This window comes from Miscanthus floridulus, chromosome 15 (assembly GCF_019320115.1).
Source record: "Miscanthus floridulus cultivar M001 chromosome 15, ASM1932011v1, whole genome shotgun sequence".
In the NCBI taxonomy this organism is placed as follows: domain Eukaryota; kingdom Viridiplantae; phylum Streptophyta; class Magnoliopsida; order Poales; family Poaceae; genus Miscanthus; species Miscanthus floridulus.
Window position 1 is genome coordinate 26,353,290 of NC_089594.1, and position 18,844 is coordinate 26,372,133.

Consider the following 18,844-nt stretch of genomic DNA (forward strand, 5'->3'; position numbering starts at 1 on the left):
TGCTCACTTATGATTATTGTTTTTGTTATTCATTATTCATGTTTACCGGATCTTGTGTTTATACGGGCTTAAGATAAATTTGATGCTACTCAACTGCTTAAAATCATAACTTATTTAAAGCTAATCGTAGTTAAACCAGTGTCAGCCTTTTAAGCTTCATGAACCACATGTTATATTTTGTTGAGTACAACATGTACGTACGCTTGTTTTACTTTTCAATTATTTAGATAAAAATCATGGATGTGTACCAGATTGCTAGAGTTTGAAGAAGTTAGGCTTGTGATCAACCAGTCAGTTGTCCCTGTGGAATTGGAGTCTTCACCCGAAGATCGGAGTTATCTTTCCGCTATTTGTTGTCTAAGGTTATATCCTTTATACTAAGTATGTTATATATTAAGCATTGTCTATTGATATTACCTCTATTTGTAGCTATATGTGAGATTTGACTTCTTGGACTCACATATGGTGCATATCTGGTTTTGTTTTAAAACCGGGTGCTACACCTTTCTTCTTGCTTTTACAGATTTTAACCCATTTAACCAAGTGGTATTTCCTCTTGGTCCCTCTCCTTGCCAAAAGAATGTTATTCTAATTTTATCAATTTTGTCAGAGATTGTCTTTGGGGCCAGATAAACAAACATTTGATAAATGGGTGAATTATTCAAGCAAGCACTGATGAGAGCAGTTCTCTCAGCAATGGACATAGTACTCCCTTTCCATATGTCCAGCCTTTTGTGACTTTTATCAACTAAAGGAGCCCAATCACTTAGATGGAGCCTTTAGATGGAGCCTGCTAGGACTAACTTGAACCCCAAGTACTTAATTGGAAAAAGACCAATCTGACAGTTAAATAAATCAGCATACAAGGATCCCCAGTTCTCAGTGTCATTGATCATAACAACTTCACTCTTATTGAAATTATTTTTCAGCCCAGCCATCATTTCATACATATAGAGTAACAATTTCAAGTTTATTACCCCTTCCAAGTCATGTTTGACAAAGATGACTGTGTCATTTGCATATTGTAGAATTGCCACGCGTTAGGGTAGAGTTGTTGTTGGACTCTGTAACCCGGTCTCCTCATAAATATGAGAGGAGGGCTGTTGTTGTAAGGGGTGTTTTGTTTCTCCTCCTAAACTTTAGTCGCTATCCCATCGAATGCTTAACACATGCATGAAGTATTAAATATAGACTAATTACGAAACTAATTACATAGCTTACGACTAATTTGCGAGACGAATCTTTTAAGCCTAATTAGTTCATGACTTGACAATATAGTGCTACAGTAACATGTGCTAATGACAAATTGATTAGGCTTAATAAATTCGTCTCATGGAGTACTGATGGTTTATATAATTTATTTTTTTATTAGTATCCAAATACCCCATGCGACATCCTCACATGACATCTTCTAAATTTTAGTGAAAGATCCAAACATCCCCTAACTACGATGACGTAGCCTAAGGTTCGTAGGAGGGCGGGACCTTAAAGCGGCCGTAATCGTGCCCCGGGGACTTGGGAAATCGTCTCTGTGATCAATTAGCAGCAGGTACTATAGACGTTACCCTATGTATTTGTTCCTCTCTGTCAAGTTTGGCACAAAAAGATGAATCTGGCTGAGTCCAATAATCAGAATCTGATGACAATCTAAATAAGTACAATAGAGTGAACAAAATAAGCATAGCAACTGCAATTAGGCTTACATCTGAGAAAAAAAATCCAGCCCACTGCTGCTCTCTATCTTCGTGGCTTGACAGTTAGACAGCCTGAAGGCGAAGGAGCAACTGAAGACGTTGGCTCACAGGTTAGGGAACTGCACCAGCTGTCCCTCCTCATTGGAGCTGGAGATCACAGGCCTGGTAGAGGTAAGGTAACCGTATTCAGAAGTGCCGAAGCCGCAAAGCCAAGGAACGGTGCCTCCAGACGGGGAAGCGGAGAAGTTGAGGAAAAGAAAAGAAAAAACTAAATCGATTCTGAAGACCCTCGGCCTGAATCGCGGCGGAGGACCTCCGCTGTAACGTCCCTGCGCTCCTTTGTCCGCTACAGCGCTACCCCAAAGACGCGCTCCACGCAGGCACGCGCCCACACGGCCCGTCCGAGGTGCCTCCGCATGGCTCGCACCGCCAGCGGCAAGGGCAACACCAGGCTCTAGATCGAGCGGAGACGGTCACGGCGAGATGGATGCGGCGGTGATGAGCAGGCAGTCACGAAGAACAGCAGCGCCATGGAGGGGGCGAGGATGGGAAGATGGCGTGGAGAATGGCGCGGGGATGGACGGAGGGGGCGAGACAGGAAAATAGTGTGGAGAACGGCGCAGGGACGACGGGGATCTCCCGTCGCTGGGAAGCAGGCCCCAGTTCCTGTTGTTGGGCTGGACCGCCCGACCGTACCAGGTCGGACCTCATGTGCTCCATTCATGGGCCTTTGGACCCTCATATGCAGCCTACTAACGAAAGTATGGTCTTTCTCATTCCAAGCGTGGCTGAACCCTAAACCCGTAACCACGCTCGCCTTCCCGCCGCCGGCGAGCACCGAAGCCAGCCACCATGGCCACCTCCGCCGCCTCCGAATACTCCATGGACCGCAAGCTCTCCGCGCTCGTGGAGCAAGCTCGGCCGAGCGCGGCGGCCATGCGCGCCGCCGCCGAGGCCGTTGACGCCGTCGCGGAGCTCATCAAGAGGGTGCCGCAGCAGCAAGCGACGCTGGAGGCCGCGCGGGGGTTCGTGAGGGACCTAGGGCTGGAATCCGAGAAGCTTTCGTTCACCTTCCGGCCGCCGGAGGTGGTGCGGCTCGCCGGGAGCCACGCGGCCGGCGCGGTCGCGAGGCCCGACGTCGCTGCTGACCTTCTCGTACGCTTGCCAAAGGTATGCGGGGTTCTTCGAATTCACCTGTCTGATTCACTCCCAAGAACTTGCTTTGTATTACCGTCGACAGAGGAGCTGTTTATTTTTCATGGGATTCATTGGCGTGGTTCTGCCTGTGTGGCAGCTGGGCGATGTCCATTTTACCTTCAAAATTTCTATTGTTATGTTTGTACCTTGTTCAGGATGTCAGCTTCCATGTTTTAAAGGCGGCTAGGCGTCCAGGCGAGTGCTTGGTACGCCTGGACGCCTAGGCGGCGCCTAGGCGACAAGGCGCCACTGTTTCCCAAGGCGAGCTGGGTACGCCTGGACGCCTAGGCGTTGCCTAGGCGATGCCTTTAAAACACTGGTCAGCTTATACCAATGTATGCTTGTTTGGTAAAAATGGTTCAGTTATTGTTCAATGCACAGCTTGTTCATTAAAAATTCTGTTTCTGTCTAGTTCAGTGGATAGGAAGCCTGTTTTCATGTTTATTTTTGCTTTGCTACAATGTGCCTGCTGTCAAACAAATCTCAGCTATTGAGGTTCTTATATTAGATTGTGCTTCTTATACTCAAATAAGCTGAAGGGAAGGTGTTGTTGGGAACTATGGATTTTCTTTATGTTTGCTCTTGGTGCCATTAGTTTTCCTTCTTCACAAACATTTAGTTTTATTTGATTGACGTAGAACTGCTGAGCTATGCTAAATTGTTCAATCAAGTCTTCTCAACAAAATTTCGTTGGTTGGAAAGATTATAAGTAGAATAAGTGATGCTCCAGTCAGAATAACCTCCTTTTGTCCATCTTTTCTTTTTTTCCCGAAAAGAGTTTTCTCAGCAACTAGTTTGGCACAACTGCTGTGGTGACCAGCTTACAAAGACAGTTCCTGAACAAAGGAAAGCATACAAAGATCCTATTGCAACAAAGATTGAAATTTCACCAATGTCTGTCATTTGAAACAGAATTAGCATGTTAGGGTTGTGAAGATGCCTAACATGGAATGCGCCATTCCGAATTCATAAGTGTCTGGGTATTTTAATGGAAAATGAGCTTGCTATGGTTACAAAGCTGACTCTTCTCATGCTTTTATTTTGCTTGCCGACTTGAATCAAGACTGCTACTTTTGGAAGCGGTTAAACAAAATTTTGGTTTTAGATTGTCATGTGATTTGTTTTGTATGCATTTACTACAGGAATGCTTCCACGAGAAGGATTTCCTAAATCACCGGTACCATGCAAAGAGGTGTCTTTACCTCTGTGTCATCGAGAAAAACTTGAGGTGCTCTAAATTTATCTGCAAAGTTTCATGGTCTACCTTCCAAGATGAGGCTCGGAAGCCTGTGCTTCATGTATATCCAGGTTCTTCTACCAACCTCCCCTTTTTTTCACATCGTTGGTGCACTCGAAGCTGATACTCCTACAAGTGGCATTTTTGTTATTATGCTCCCCTCTCATTTTTTTAACTTCCATTGGTGCAGCAAATGAAATTGCAGACCTTCCTGGATTCTATATAAGAATAATCCCGACTGCAGATTCTTTGTTCAATGTTTCAAAGTTGAATGTATCAACGAGAAACAATGTCCGGGCATATACAAAAGGTGATATGACTGCTTTACATATGTTCTTGTTCTTTGAAACTAGTGTCAATATACCATAGTTTTGGCCTTTTGCATAGTTATATAGTTTTTTCTTTGAAACTTTGCTGATTGGATTTGCATTTCAGATGGTGTAAACCTACCCACACCAAAGTACAATTGTAGCATATTGGAGGATATGTTTTTGGAGGAAAATGCAGACTTTATGAGTGGCACCTTTGCTAACTGGAAAGCTTTGCAAGAGGCCTTGGTGTTGGTAAAGGTATATTTCATCCTAAACTATAGTTGGTTAATGCTTGTACATGTATTCTCTTCCTGTTTAAAGCAGCCTAATGTTTAATTGAAATGTAGGTTTGGGCACGTCAAAGAACTTCAATATACACACATGATTGTCTCAATGGATACTTAATTTCTGCCATCCTTGTGTTTCTTACTGTGGACTCTGGAGGAAGCATGATTATTAGATCAATGACCACAAGACAAATTTTCCGTGTATTGATGAATTTTTTGGGTACATCCAAGCAACAAAAAGTTGATTTTCTAGGTATATCTGACCATGTTTACTCAATTGAAGCATATCTGTATTCTTGTAGCAACTTCCAAGGTGTGGGCAAAGGGATTGGTGATTCAATCAATGAAGAAGCGTACGATTACCAAAGAGGTTTGTCAACCTTCTGCATAAAGTCCATTGTTGGGAGCCATCAAACTAGATTTGTATCTATACCTGTATATGTAGAGTAAATGGAATAGTATTTTCCATACAAAATCATAATGTCTACAGATAAGTCCTTTGCCTTATAGTGTGAACATGGTAATACAGTATGAGTATGACAAATTGGAAATTGCTATGCCATACTTAATTGCTTGTCTGGTCATATTTCACCATGGATTCCTGGAGATTATAGCAATAAAAATACCTGAAGAGTTACTTGATGTACATGATACTTAGTTCTGTGTGCAACCTTCGCACAGAGTGCTATTGACTAGTGCAATAACGTTGAGTAACCCATTGATCTTCAGTTCTGATCAGAAGTGAAATGTTTCAGGACATTGCCACTTGCCTGAAGACATTTGATGTTGCCGTATTTGATATATCTGGCCACGTAAATTTGGCGTTTCGGATGACGAAGTCTGCTTTTTTAGAGGTATGTACCATTATTAAACTAGTCTATATCCACCAAACCATTTTTCATTCAGCTTGTTTTTCCCTTTACTTATATCTCTGTATAACTACTCAAATGTACAACCTTGCGGTATAATCCAGCAATCACTGGTAGATATCTAGTTTGATGTTTTTTTATTCTTCAGATTCAGAGTAATGCTCTCCACATCTGTAGTCAACCTTTCAAATTTCTTTGAGTTCAACTCTTGTGGCCTCTGCCTGCCTTTCCTTGTTCAGCTTCAAGATGAGGCAGCTTGCGCACTTAGTTGCCTTGATAAATGCAGAGATGGTGGACTTGAAGAGCTTTTCATGACCAAAGTTGACTTCGGTGCTAAGTTTGACTCATGCTTGAGGTACGCTGAAACTGAATTATGATGCATCACATTGGTACATGTATTATGGACTTCTACTGGAACCGTTATTTGAGTGAACAGTGCAGCACGTCCTCAGCTTGAGACTATCTACTTACATTCTGCATCTGCCGTTATGCACCAACTTTTCTCTCCTACTTAATGTGGCTCTGGCCCAACTTGTCAGCCTCTTTTCATATTATTTCCAATCTGCACATATTCCTAGTGTCATTGAGCCAATTTTGCCTTCTAGTATCATCCCAGATTAAAGACTTCTCCATCAGCTGATCAAGTTTTCACTTGTATTTCTTTCTGTCAGGATAAACTTGAAAGGGAACTCTAAGGTTACTGCCTTAAGCTATTGTGTGGATGACGAGTCTTGGAGAATTCTTGAGAAAGATGTTCAGTCTTTGCTGCAACGAGGACTTACAGATAGAACAAAGATGATCCGAGTCCTGTGGAGAAGCACACCTTCTGAATGGAAAATAGTGGAAGTATGTAGTGTGAGCATTAGTATTATTGATCACCTTCCTGCATTTCAGTCCAGTGACAAGCACAATTTTGTAGGGTTTCTCAGAATTTGGCAGCAGTCCGCTTCTCGTTGGTATGATGGTTAGCTCATTGGAAAAAAGTTTTTGCCTTGTTGATATTGGTCCAAACCCTGAGAACCGTGTTGAGGTATTTTTCCTTTTCTGGATTACGGAACAATGAACTGCCACTATTGCGATCTAACACTCTGATATGCATTATTAAATCACAGGCTATTAAATTTAGGAAATTTTGGGGAGAGAAAGCTGAGCTTAGAAGATTCAAGGATGGAAATATTGCTGAAAGCACAGGTAACTGATGCATTTTATTTTACTTCATTATATCTAAAAAGTGTGGATAGCTGTTGCATTTTATTCTTAATGGATCCTACTTGCTTATCTGCAGTTTGGGAATGCCAATCTTGGGAGAAGCACACAATTATTAAAAGGATTGCTGATTATGTGCTTATGAAACATTTGTCACTGCAGAAGGATGATTTGATTCATGTTGTTGATCAGCTGGACTTTTGCCTCTTAGTTGATGGCCAAGGTAAGTTTCAGATCTTTCTATGTATTGCTTTACAGTTTACATATCCTTGGTTTTAAGCTTATTCCTAATTATGCAGATCCGGTCTCGTCTTCTGGAGCTTTGCTTGAAGCTTTTGATACTATTTCTAAGCAGTTACGTCTCTTAGATGATATTCCTCTTAAAATATCTACCGTGCAACCCCTAGACTCAGGTTTGACACAGTATCTTTTTGTATTCTTTATGCATGATCTTGTTTTCACATTTCTCTCATTGTATGTGACATTTCCTTTCGTTTTTCCTTTTCTTACACCAGCTTTTAGGCACACTTCTGTGTTTCCTCCTGAACCTCATCCACTGGCATATGGAAGGAACTCTCAGAGGCTACCAAAATTCGCAACAACTTGCATAAGATCTTTAGAAGTTATGATTCAGGTATGACCTTTCTTTAGTTGTGCTGTATCACAATAGAATAATATTAATTTCTTATTATCCCTCTGTGGGAGCTACTATATCACACCCCTTCTTCATTCCATTTTCTATTCTAGAACTTTGGGCTTTGCAGACCTTTCCTACAATAGGGGTGGGTAGCACACACATCAATTGTTACTTCTTCCTTTACATCCTTACTGGCAAGAAAATAATAGAACAACAACAACAAAAACAACAACAACAACAAAGCCTTTAAGTCCCAAACAAGTTGGGGTAGGCTAGAGTTGAAACCCAACAGAAGCAATCAAGGTTCAGGCACGTGAATAGCTGTCTTCCAAGCACTCCTATCTAAGGCTAAGTCTTTGGGTATATTCCATCCTTTCAAGTCTCCTTTTATTGCCTCTACCCAAGTCAACTTCGGTCTTCCTCTGCCTCTCTTCACGTTACTATCCTGACATAGGATTCCACTACGCACCGGTGCATCTGGAGGTCTCCGTTGCACATGTCCAAACCATCTCAACCAGTGTTGGACAAGCTTTTCTTCAATTGGCGCTACCCCTAATCTCTCACGTATATCATCGTTCCGAACTCGATCCCTTCTTGTATGACCGCAAATCCAACGCAACATACGCATAGATGATTTCATATATGGTGCTGATTTGCTCAGAAACTTACATGTCATGATGTTTATCTGATAGAGCTAGGCTTCATTTTGGGATTTGCTTTGTTCACAAATTTCTCCCCACCACTATTTTAATAATAGCTAGAGGGATCTGGTAACTGGCCCTTGGATCCCGTGGCCATGGAGAAGACAAAGGCTGCATTTCTTTTAAAAATTGGTGAAAGGTATGCGATAGCATTTAAGGAAAAAATTGTTTGCTTGATTTGCTTTCTGTTCCGCTGGCTCATTGTTTTTAATTTCAGCTTAGAGGATCGAGGAATGTTTGTTTCAGCCAGTGAAGATGAGGTGAATGTCCTTACATCTGGATATTCATTCTTACTCAAAATATTTCATGAAAGAGGTTTAGGGCTGCAAAAGCCAGGTTTGTCTTTTATTATGTATTCAAATAATTTCCTATGTTTGCCAATTGGTTACTGTAGAAAGATCGCAGAGTTCCATAACTTTATTTCATTATCTGGCAGTTGGAGATGACAAGATACAAAGTGCTCTATCAGAAGATAAGATGCTTTTTCAGCGGAGCCAACACTCTAGTATGATTAATGGTCTGCATGGCCGCTACCAGGTGTATGGACCAGTAGTTAGGTAACTGCCAAGGTTCTGAATGTTATTTAAACACCCCATATCTTAAACTATGAAGCATGCTTATGAAGCTTGCATTTGTTTTCTGTTTCAAAGGCTAGCAAAAAGATGGATTTCTGCACATCTATTTTCTTCATTTATCTCAGAGGAGGCAGTTGAGTTGGTAGTTGCGTATATATTTTTGAAGCCATTCCCATTCCATGCCCCTTCTTCTCGGGTTGCTGGGTTTCTCAGGTAAACTTCTGGAACCTTTATCGGCCTCTGGTTTACCATCTGTATTGTTGCTCATTTTGTCAGCTTCATTCTTTCTGTTATGTCATAGACAGATGCCTAATGCTACATTCCAACCAGCTATCTTTGTTATTTCTTGACTGCTGAAAAAAAGTTCATAAGTAGTTCTGAAAATTGTGGAGAACAGTTTTGTTGAAGATCTCTTAGCCATCCTGTGAAAGCCACAATTTCCCCCCTCCAAAACCCATTTCTCAAGTTGCATATTCTAATCTACTCCCTCCATTCCAAATTATAAGATGTTTTCGCTTTTCTAGATACATAACTTTTGCTGTGCATTTAGATATACACTATGTCTAGATGCGTAGTAAAAGCAATGTATCTATAGAAAAGCCAAAACGTCTTATAATTTTGAATGGAGGGAGTAGTTAATTGGACATGTGGAAGAGATGCATAGCAGCTGGAGTCTGAGCCAGGAGGATGTGGTGATGGGTTTCAGCCAGGAAAGGGAATTATGAATATTTAAGGTCATATTTAGTTAGGAATGATTATCAGAGTTAAGGATTTGGGAGGGCCCAGGATCCACTATTTTAAGGATGCCTTGTATCATTGTTCTGGATAAGAATGAGTCTAGTCTCCCACCAGTACTATTTCATCCCTATCCCCTATGTTACACGGATACGTCCCTGAAGCCGCGTATCTCGTATCCGATACGTATCGCATACGGATACGTGTCCGATACGCCCAGGATACATATCCTCGGAGTATCCAATTTTTTATTATTTTCGTGCAAATTGGATACGCCATCCGACACGTATCTGGCCTGCCGATACGGCCCAGCCCAGTAAGAAGCCCAGGAAGACAGACCCTTATCCCTCTGCCCCGACGCCCTAGCGTCCGATGTCCGCAGTCCCGCACGGCTGCGCCCGTGCCTCGCGCCGCATCCCCGCGCAGTGACGCCGCAACCCCGCTCGCCAGCCGCCGGCCACCGGCGACGAGCCTCCGCCTCCGCTCGCTGGCGACGAGCCTCCGTCCCTACTCGCCTGCCGCCAGCGACGAGTTTCCGCCCCGCCCCCTCGCATCGCCTGCTGCGCACACGCGCGCCGCGCAGGAGGTGGCGCCACCGTTCGCCGGCCTCCCCCGCATCCTCCGTGCCATCAATCGACTTCTCCTACAGACCGTCGCGCCGAGAGCACCACGCTGGGGAGCACCCACCAGTCCGCCGCGGCTGCAGCTGGCTCGCCCGATGCAGGGGCAAGGTGCAGGGAAGAGGACGATTCAGCAGCAAAGCAAGCTGCTGGCGACCTCCCATGAATACATCTCCTTTTCATACTTGATCTACTATTCTACTCTAGTTCTGCAGTTCTCGTTGCTTGATTTTGTGTGTTCCCCACATCTGCTTCATGATTAGTGTTTCCCATGCTTGATTGCTTGCATCCAATAGATGGCCTCTACATATTTAGGTAGTGCCAGTGCAAGTGCTAGTCCTAGCATACGATCTGTGGTCACCGGCCACAACCACAACAGACATTAGGGCTCTCCTGTTCCTGACTTCCTTTTTTAGATAGAAATTTTGGTAATTGAGCATTAATCTAGTATGGTTACTCAAATTTTAGACTTTCACAATTTTAATTTGCATTATTTATTTATTATAAAAAAATAGTAAAACGTATCCGCGTATCGTGTTTTCTTAGAAATTGCCGTATCCGCGTATCCGTATCCTTCCGATACCGATACGCGTATCCGTATCCGTGCTGCATAGCCTATCCCTATATCATGTTCTAATTATCCTTTTGCATACCCTAATACTACTTGAGCCATGTGGTCTGACCATCCCTTGTATTATAGTATCTTCTTGTGAATCCCAATATTCAGTGTATAGAGTGAATGTTTTCACATAGAGGGAATCCATTTTGGTTTCTTAATACGCATTATAGCAAATGTGATACTATGTTAAAGGAAAACGAAAATGATATGTTGCTGATTATAAGTTACAATTACTCTTAGATAATGAAGCCATTGCATCTAGTTTCTTATACCTAAACATACCAGGCTTATAAGGCTCATAAGGTTATTAATCACCTTATTAGGTTTCAGTGCGGCTCTCCATCCATCCAGCCTACTTTCCTAGTTGGTTATACCTTTTACCAGTCTTAATAATCATGACCGATGAAAGGTGTCAAAGTCCTCTGACGAATCACTAAAAAAATCACAGGTTTTTGCGGTTGTTATCGAGTTTTGACTGGACCTTTTCACCCATGGTTATTGACATAAATAATGACTTCAACCTGAAGGATGAGAAGGAGATCAATGTCAGTTCTTCTCTCTCTCTTTCATTTTTTTAGTTAGCTCTATAGCTGTTAACATATTGATTCATACAACTACAGGATAACTTTATGCTGAGCAGAAAATCTTATGAACAAAACCCTCATGATATAGAGCCTGCAATGTTTCTTGCTACGTCATATGATAAAGCATCTGAAGCATGGACAAAACAGTCACCAAGCAAGTCGGTATGTGTTTTATTGTTTGACAGCTGAAAATGACTCTTGCTGTTGCACAAGTGTGCATCAAGGCTTCGGTAGTGAAGTAGAAATGTTCAAAATGCAATCTATATCATGACACATTTTTCCCAGTTTGTAATATTGGATTTGTTCTTGCAATATGATATGGTTACACTCATGTGGAGACTTTAACCATGAATAGCATGCATGCCTATCATTAGTGTTCAAAAACACAATTAAGCACTCGCCTAGGCAGCGCTTAAGTGTCAAGGTGGAGCCCTGGCAGCCTAGGCCATAGGCGTCCAATTAAACACAGGCCAGCAGGTAAGTAGCACAGAATCAGGGAAAATTGGGAGCGAGGAAGGCTCATGTGGGCATGGGCAGGCGACAGGAGAGTGCAGCAGCACAAGCAGACAGAAAGAGTGTGTGAGCTGGAGCTCCTCAAGTTGCTGCTGGCGTAGTGCCGCCCTGCCACCCCACATGCATCCTCCCTGGCACATGCTCTATCAAGGTTTGGGCCACCTGAGGCTGGCGACACAAGGCCTCACAGCGTGCGAAGTGCGGCTGGCGGTGTGGGGCGAGCGTGCAGTGCTGGGAAGAGGAAAGAAGTGCGGGCGTGTGGCTTTGGGAAGGAAACAGGGGGCTGCGGCTGGATAGGGTTGTGGATAAGGCTGTGAATAGAATGGGCTTGGGCCACAATGTTTTCTGGCCAAGGAGATAGTACTGCTGTCCTGCTGGGCCTTATGTTGTGTCAAGGATGGGATGAATATGTAGTGATGCACTTATTTACATCCCAGCAGAATAAAAGAAAAGACACATACACTATTGCGTTTAATCTCCGCTTAGGCACCTTAGGTGCTAGGCAGTGTCCTAGCGCCTTTTGGAACCTTGCCTATTATATTGTTTTATAGATGGAGTTATTTATTCTTTCTGTTCATTATAAACGTAGGTCCTTAAACGGATGGCTGCTTATGCTAAAAGCAGTGCAGAGCTTTTAACAAATCTTATACTTCATGGTCAATCAGGGGAATATACATGGGAGGTAATTTTGTTCATCCACTACTTCATTGGCTTTATCTTATTTTAGTGTCTTTTTTTCATACTCAGTATGAATCTTTGCATGCTGTAGTGCCTGTTCCGAACACCTATGAGCAATTATGATGCTGTTATTCTCCTCCATCGAGAGAAGCTTTGTTGTCCCCATCATGTACTTTTTCCTGCCTGAAACTCCAGATGGTCAGTTCCGGTTTATATCAACTACAGTTGCTTCCCAATTCCCTGATGTTGTTACAGAAGTATTCTTTCGGCAAAAATGTACCACCAAATACTAAAGTTGTAAAGCATAATCAATTTCACCTCTACAATTAACAGAAATTAATTGGGATTTCTTGCTGACCAGAACTCAATTAATCTTTTGATACAATAGCCTACCTTCAATTCTTCATATTTTTTGTTCTACTGTAACAACCTTACAGGCAAGTTGGTGGTCTGGGGCAAACCAAGTAAAGATTTCCGCCCCTATATGCCACTCAACAAAGGGGCCGTGAAAGGTTTGCATGATGCAAGAGATAAACTTCTGGTAAACTTTGACCCAACTACATACTTTTTGCGAGACTTGAAGGTAAAAGTGTAGCTCTTGATCTCTTGAAAATATGTTCATCCATTGGAATAAAATTTTACATCTTCTACTTACAGTGTGAATTCTCCAAAACTTTCAAGCTGTGGTATGGTTCAATTGGAGGAGACGCTGTGGGTCTTACATGGGAGAACCCAAAGGTATTAGTGACAGCTTGGGCCATAGAACATTTTTTTTTCCTTTGTATCTGCTCAGAAAGAAAAGATCCCTCTTACACTCAACACTACACAGACTTGCCACAAGCAATATTTTTGTTGGTTTTCCCAATAAGCACTCTATCATGCAGAACTTTTTTTTTTCCCTGGGCGTAGCACAAATGCAGATGTATTTTAAGTTGTATGAATTTTTTACATGTCACAGAAGCGTGGCAGAGAGGAGGCTGATGAAACTGCGCCAGAGCCAACATCTATCCTTAAGGAGGTTGGAGATGTTGGTAAAGGTTTAGTGAGGGGTGTATATCTTGTCAAGGCACTGAAGCTTCAGTAAACTAACATGAGTACAACTGAAGATCTGACCGAACAAGCTGATGCACAAGAAGGAGACTTGTATCATTTGCACACCAACACAACTTCCAAATGTGGTAGTCTTCCAACTGGCAAGAGAGGGAAAGGTTCGAGGGCGGTGTTTAAAGGCTAGCAATGGGTAGCACATGTAGCAATGTAGTCATGGAGTTGTAAACGAGTCAAGATGTGTTGTGTTTAGACCACTACTACTGCACAGCTTCCAAAAGAGAAATCAAGGTTGTAGAGTCTGCATCGAAATTTTGACTGTAGGAGATATGAAATGTAATTTTGCAACATCTGCTGCAATGAAAATGCCACTCAAGTTTGACGTGCCAAGTTGTGTCTATTTGATTTCAGATGGAACAGGTACTGGATGTGCATTCGCCTGTAAGTCAGACTGCGTCCTGTACCATCATCTGCAACTTTTCTGCATTTTGCCTTTACAAGAGACGGAAGCAGTCTGTGGAAAAGGGTCGGTAGCTTTATTTAACAAATTTTGCAAAGCGACTCGTTCAAATTATTGGTATTATTCAACTTTAATTTCTTTTATAAAAATGGAAACAGAGAAAGTGTACAAATAATTTTCCAAAGCGTGTACTGTTCATTCGTTCAAATTTCAAAGTCGAAAAGAGTCTGCAGACAGGGGTAGGTAGCTTTATTTAACAAATTTTGCAAAGTTGAGTCGTTCAAATTATTGGTATTATTCAAGTTTAGTTTCTTAAAAATTTGAAAAAGAGAAATTGTATCTGCAATCTATTTCCCAAAGGGTGTACCATTTTTTAGAAAGGGAAATTATATCTGCAACCTACTCCCTCCGTTACAAATTATAAGTCACAGCGACTTATAATTTGGAATGGAGGAAGTATTTCCCAAAGGGTGTACCATTTTTTAGAAAGGAAAATTGTATTTGTAACCTATTTTCCAAAGGGTGTACCATTTTTTAGAATTTTTAGAAAGGGAAATTGTATCTGCAACCTATTTCCCAAAGGGTGTACCATTTTTTAGAAAGGGAAATTGTATCTGTAACCTATTTCCCAAAGGGTGTACCATTTTTTAGAAAGGGAAATTGTATCTGCAACCTATTTCTAAAGGGTGTACCATTTTTTAGAAAGGGAAATTGTATGAGGAAAAAAATGAAGAAAAGTGCAATTGCTTTCGTTGAGAGTGCCAAAACATTACAAAAATAAAAAAAATGAAGAAAAGTGCAATTGCTTTCGTTGAGAGTCGAACTCAAGACCTCCCGCTTACTAAACGGGTGCTCTAACCAACTGAGCTACGAAAGCTCTTGTTTTTTTGTTTTGTATTTAAACACTTTTGTTCTAGCATTCGAATTGGCTTAATGAATTGGCAAAGTATCTTGTTTTGTAAAAAAAAAAATTCTTCCATATTTAAATTAGGTTAATGAATTGGCAAAGCATCTAGGTTTGGGAGAATCAGAGGCGTGGATCATCCTTTACTCTTCAACTTACTTACTATCGGGTCGCTAAATGCTACAAAGTCGTCATTCGCAACCCAGATCCCTTGAGTGAGCAGCTAAAGCACAACGCGAATCATGCATATCAAGCCATGAAATCCCCCAATTAGATACTCCCTCTGCTCCAGATTATAAGTTGTTTTGGCTTTTCTAGGTATATAGCTTTTGTTATATATGTCTTAGGCATATCATATATCTAGGTGCATAACAAAAACTATATATAAAACCGAAATGACTTATGATCCGGAACATATGGAGAATTCCCATGATCATATCGATATGCGACATATATAAGGCCGCAAGAAGAGGACTACATCCCCCCGGGTGGTTAGAGTTCGAGTCCCGAGGGACTCACTCTCGTGGCTTCGGCCACAGCGACCGGGGTGGGAAAAAAACTCCCTCGTCTGCCATACATCTAAAGCACAGGTCTGTAGTCAGCTCATCTCACAGAGCTGCGATGCCGCTGTGTATGAGTGAGGCAGAGGTTTAGGGGTTTTCTCGCTCTGCATGAGAAAATCTTCTTCTAAAGCCGAAATACTCGTGGGCTGTCTAGCCACCGTGGATCGAGCTTTTTTTTCTAGGACCTATTGGAACAAGGGTCCGCAACAATCTACCTTTGCTTGCTTTGTTGATTAATGCAGCATTAAGTATAATCCATGACGACTAAGATGGATGAATAGCAAGGGAGACGAAGGATCACATTGTCGCAGCCTATCAACATTGATGATGAATCATACCCCCCAGCAGGCCAGCACATCATTCACGAGGTTTACTTGGGTTTGAGAGGTTGATGGTGAAGTTACTCACGTGAACTAGTTTTCTTCTTCTTCTTCTTCTTCTTCTTCTTCTTCTTCTTCTTCTTTCTTCTTCTTCTTCTTCTTCTTCTTCTTCTTCTTCTTCTTCAGTCTGCTTCTGCGTAGTAAAACAAAATCCGTTGTTGGTGTACACTAGTGAGATGATGATGCGAGACTGCGAGAGCCAGAGTAGTCTCAGCCTGGGTTGCTGGCTCAGAAAGTCATTTTTGGTATCGACAAATTGATTAATCCCAACCGAAATGGGCACCTTCATCGTTTGGCCGAGTAGTGGCTTCCAACGCAAGAGCCTCCGTGGAGCACGCATTTGCTGCTGCTAAAGGTTCAGTAGGCTCCTTCAGCAAGATAAACTAGTAATGAGTTTACGATTGCTATATATGGGCGATGAATCGAAACACACAGGGACAAGAGAGAGACCTGTGATTCTAGATGAAGGCGATCTTGATCCTCTACTTGGGTGCGTGTCAACGATCGGGTGTGATTGGGGGCTTGGGGCATGGTGGCCCTATGGGTCGGTTTCGGCGACGATGGCACCTACCTTAGGGCTTAGGTGCTTCCATTCAACGACGGTTGAATGACATAGCACTGTTAGTGGAGAATCACGTGTGATGTTCACCATTGTTCAAAGGTGGTTTTTATCTTGCATCTTGGGGACTTGCTCGTGCCAAGTTCCAGTGTCCAGTGTCTCTCAAAAAAAAAGTGCGGTCAGTGTCTTTGTTGGATTTATAATGCCCTTTGTGGTGGTGGTGTGGTGTTCGTTTCTTGGCATGTTGATCAAAGCTCAGTCAGCATTTGGAGTTGTTGTTCTTCATCTATGTTTAATTTGGTTCGGGCTTATTAGGTTCCACTCTCACTTATTTTTTTATGGTTAGATTGATTATTTTGGAGGAGACGTCAGATAAATGCACAAGTTTGACAACATAGTGAGCATCTTTTGGAGGAGATATATTGGCCATATGCCCTTAGGTCATATGTCTATCTTTGTAGTAGTTGGAGAAAAGTAAATGAAGATGGAATAAATCTTTTCATTATCTTAAAAGAGTGATGAAGCTGAATAATTAATTATCTAGTTATGTTTGATTCATAAGTTAGGCTTGATTAATAATCTAATGATAGTTGAAAACAAATCCTTTGCCTGAATCTAATCACTTATGCTTTTCTCCCTTCAACCTTTTTCTCGAGATTTGCCGATCAAGTTCAGTCCTTCAGAAGTGCTCATAATGATAAGTGTGAGTACTTCTGTTTATAGGGGTGAATATATGTTAGCATCTTTATATTGATTTTCATTAAAAAAAAGAGTGGGAGAAGTTGTCTGCACGGGCTTGTTAGTAACTTTGTTTTCTCTTTTGCTGAACTAGTTTTAGTTCAAATCATTTTTGTTACGTTCAAGGTTAAAGTATAAAAGAAAAAAAAATAAGTGAACAAAAAGAACAATAAATCATTTGAAGGTTATTAGAGTTCAAAAATGAAATGAAGAAAACTAATGGTCAAACTATCGTTCAAGGTCAAAGTAAAAAAGAAAAGAAAAAAGCGAACAAAAAGAACAGTAAATCATTTGAATGAAAACTAAGGGCAAACAAAAAATGGGCTTTTGTTAAGATTTGAACTCAAGACCTCCACTAACTAAACGGGTGCTCTAACCAACCGAGCTACAAAAGCCAATCTGTAGGTTGGGGGAAAGGTGCAGTATACATTCATACTTGTCACACGGCTACATGTTGTGGGGCACGATATGTAAACGGACATTGGTTGAATTAAAAATTCAAGGATGAACACTAATTACGTAGTATATAGTATGACTCTCATAAATAAATATGTAGGCACACTCACCACTATAAGTCCATGCATATAAACTTGAGCCCTTAAGAGCACATACGTAGACGCTCATAAACACCTAAATCTAGAAAAATGCAAGCATTCGTACCAAGTCAAGTACTTTAACCATTCATTATAATTGTATTGTGATTATATATAAAAATGTAGAACTTAATAGAAAAAGTAGCAGGCGGGCCAGAGTCTGAGCTTCACGAGGGGCGGACGCGACCCGCTCCTGGCCACCACCCCGCCGCCGGCGCCGGCGCCCGCCTCCCTTGCCACTCCTCTCCCCTCCCCTTCCCCCTCCCCATCGACCATGGGCAGATCCATGTATGGGTGAGGCCGCACCCACAGTAAAATGAAAAAACAGTGATTATGATCAAATTTTCACCATATTCGCACCCACATAATAAATATCTATCCACCCACAAGGCAAGCGCAACCCCCTTGGATTTGCTCTAGCTCCGGCTCTGCCATCCACAACCCTATCAACAGGACAACTCCCACCAAACCCTAGCCTGCGCCTGGCGGATCTCGCCACGCTACCGCCGCCCGCCCCCCATCTCCTCCCCTCCCCTCCCCACCTATGCGTGGGGTCTGAAAGCTGAGGAGCGCGCCACACGGCAGCTGTCGCTGCCACCCGCACCGTCCTCAAGCTTTGCCCTGGCGACTGCCTCTCCAACCCCTCCGTCTCCAGTGGAGGATGCTGCACCGTGGCCATCACACATTCGTGTGAGGTTGCCACTGCCACGGCCATCGAGCTATTGTGCGTGGAGGCCGCTAAACCGAGAGCCAGTGTTGGGGCACGCCATGCGTGGACACCGCCATCCTCGCGCCTCTCTCGGGCGGTTGCCTCCCCGCACCCTCCACCGCAGCCACCCTGGAGCAGCGAACGGAGGCCAGATCTAGCGCCCCATGGACGCCAGCATTAGATTCCGTCAACACAGCGGCCACCCAGACCCCCCTGCTACACCGAGGCTAGGTGCTAGCACCGCCATGGCCGCCAACAGCGGGTCTATGGCATCTACCGATGACCTGGCACCAGGGGCAGGGATGGGATCTAGGACTAGGGAAGCGAGGTCAGCTCCGGGGTTGCAGTGCCATCAGCCACTGACCACCGTGCCAACATCAGCCACCCCAAGCTCCACCTCCCTGTCGGTGGCTACAGCTCCTTTCTGG

General features: G+C 42.8%; 1 non-coding gene and 1 pseudogene across 1 annotated transcript; one reads left to right on the forward strand and one right to left on the reverse strand.

Annotated features, from left to right (window-relative positions):
- Positions 1–2,455: 2,455 nt before the first annotated feature.
- LOC136508689 (uncharacterized) lies at positions 2,456–13,893 on the forward strand (annotated as a pseudogene).
- Positions 13,894–14,773: 880 nt separating this feature from the next.
- On the reverse strand, positions 14,774–14,847 carry TRNAT-AGU (transfer RNA threonine (anticodon AGU)). Its single transcript has one exon. It is a non-coding gene; the product is annotated as a tRNA-Thr (tRNA).
- Between the last annotated feature and the right edge of the window lie 3,997 nt (positions 14,848–18,844).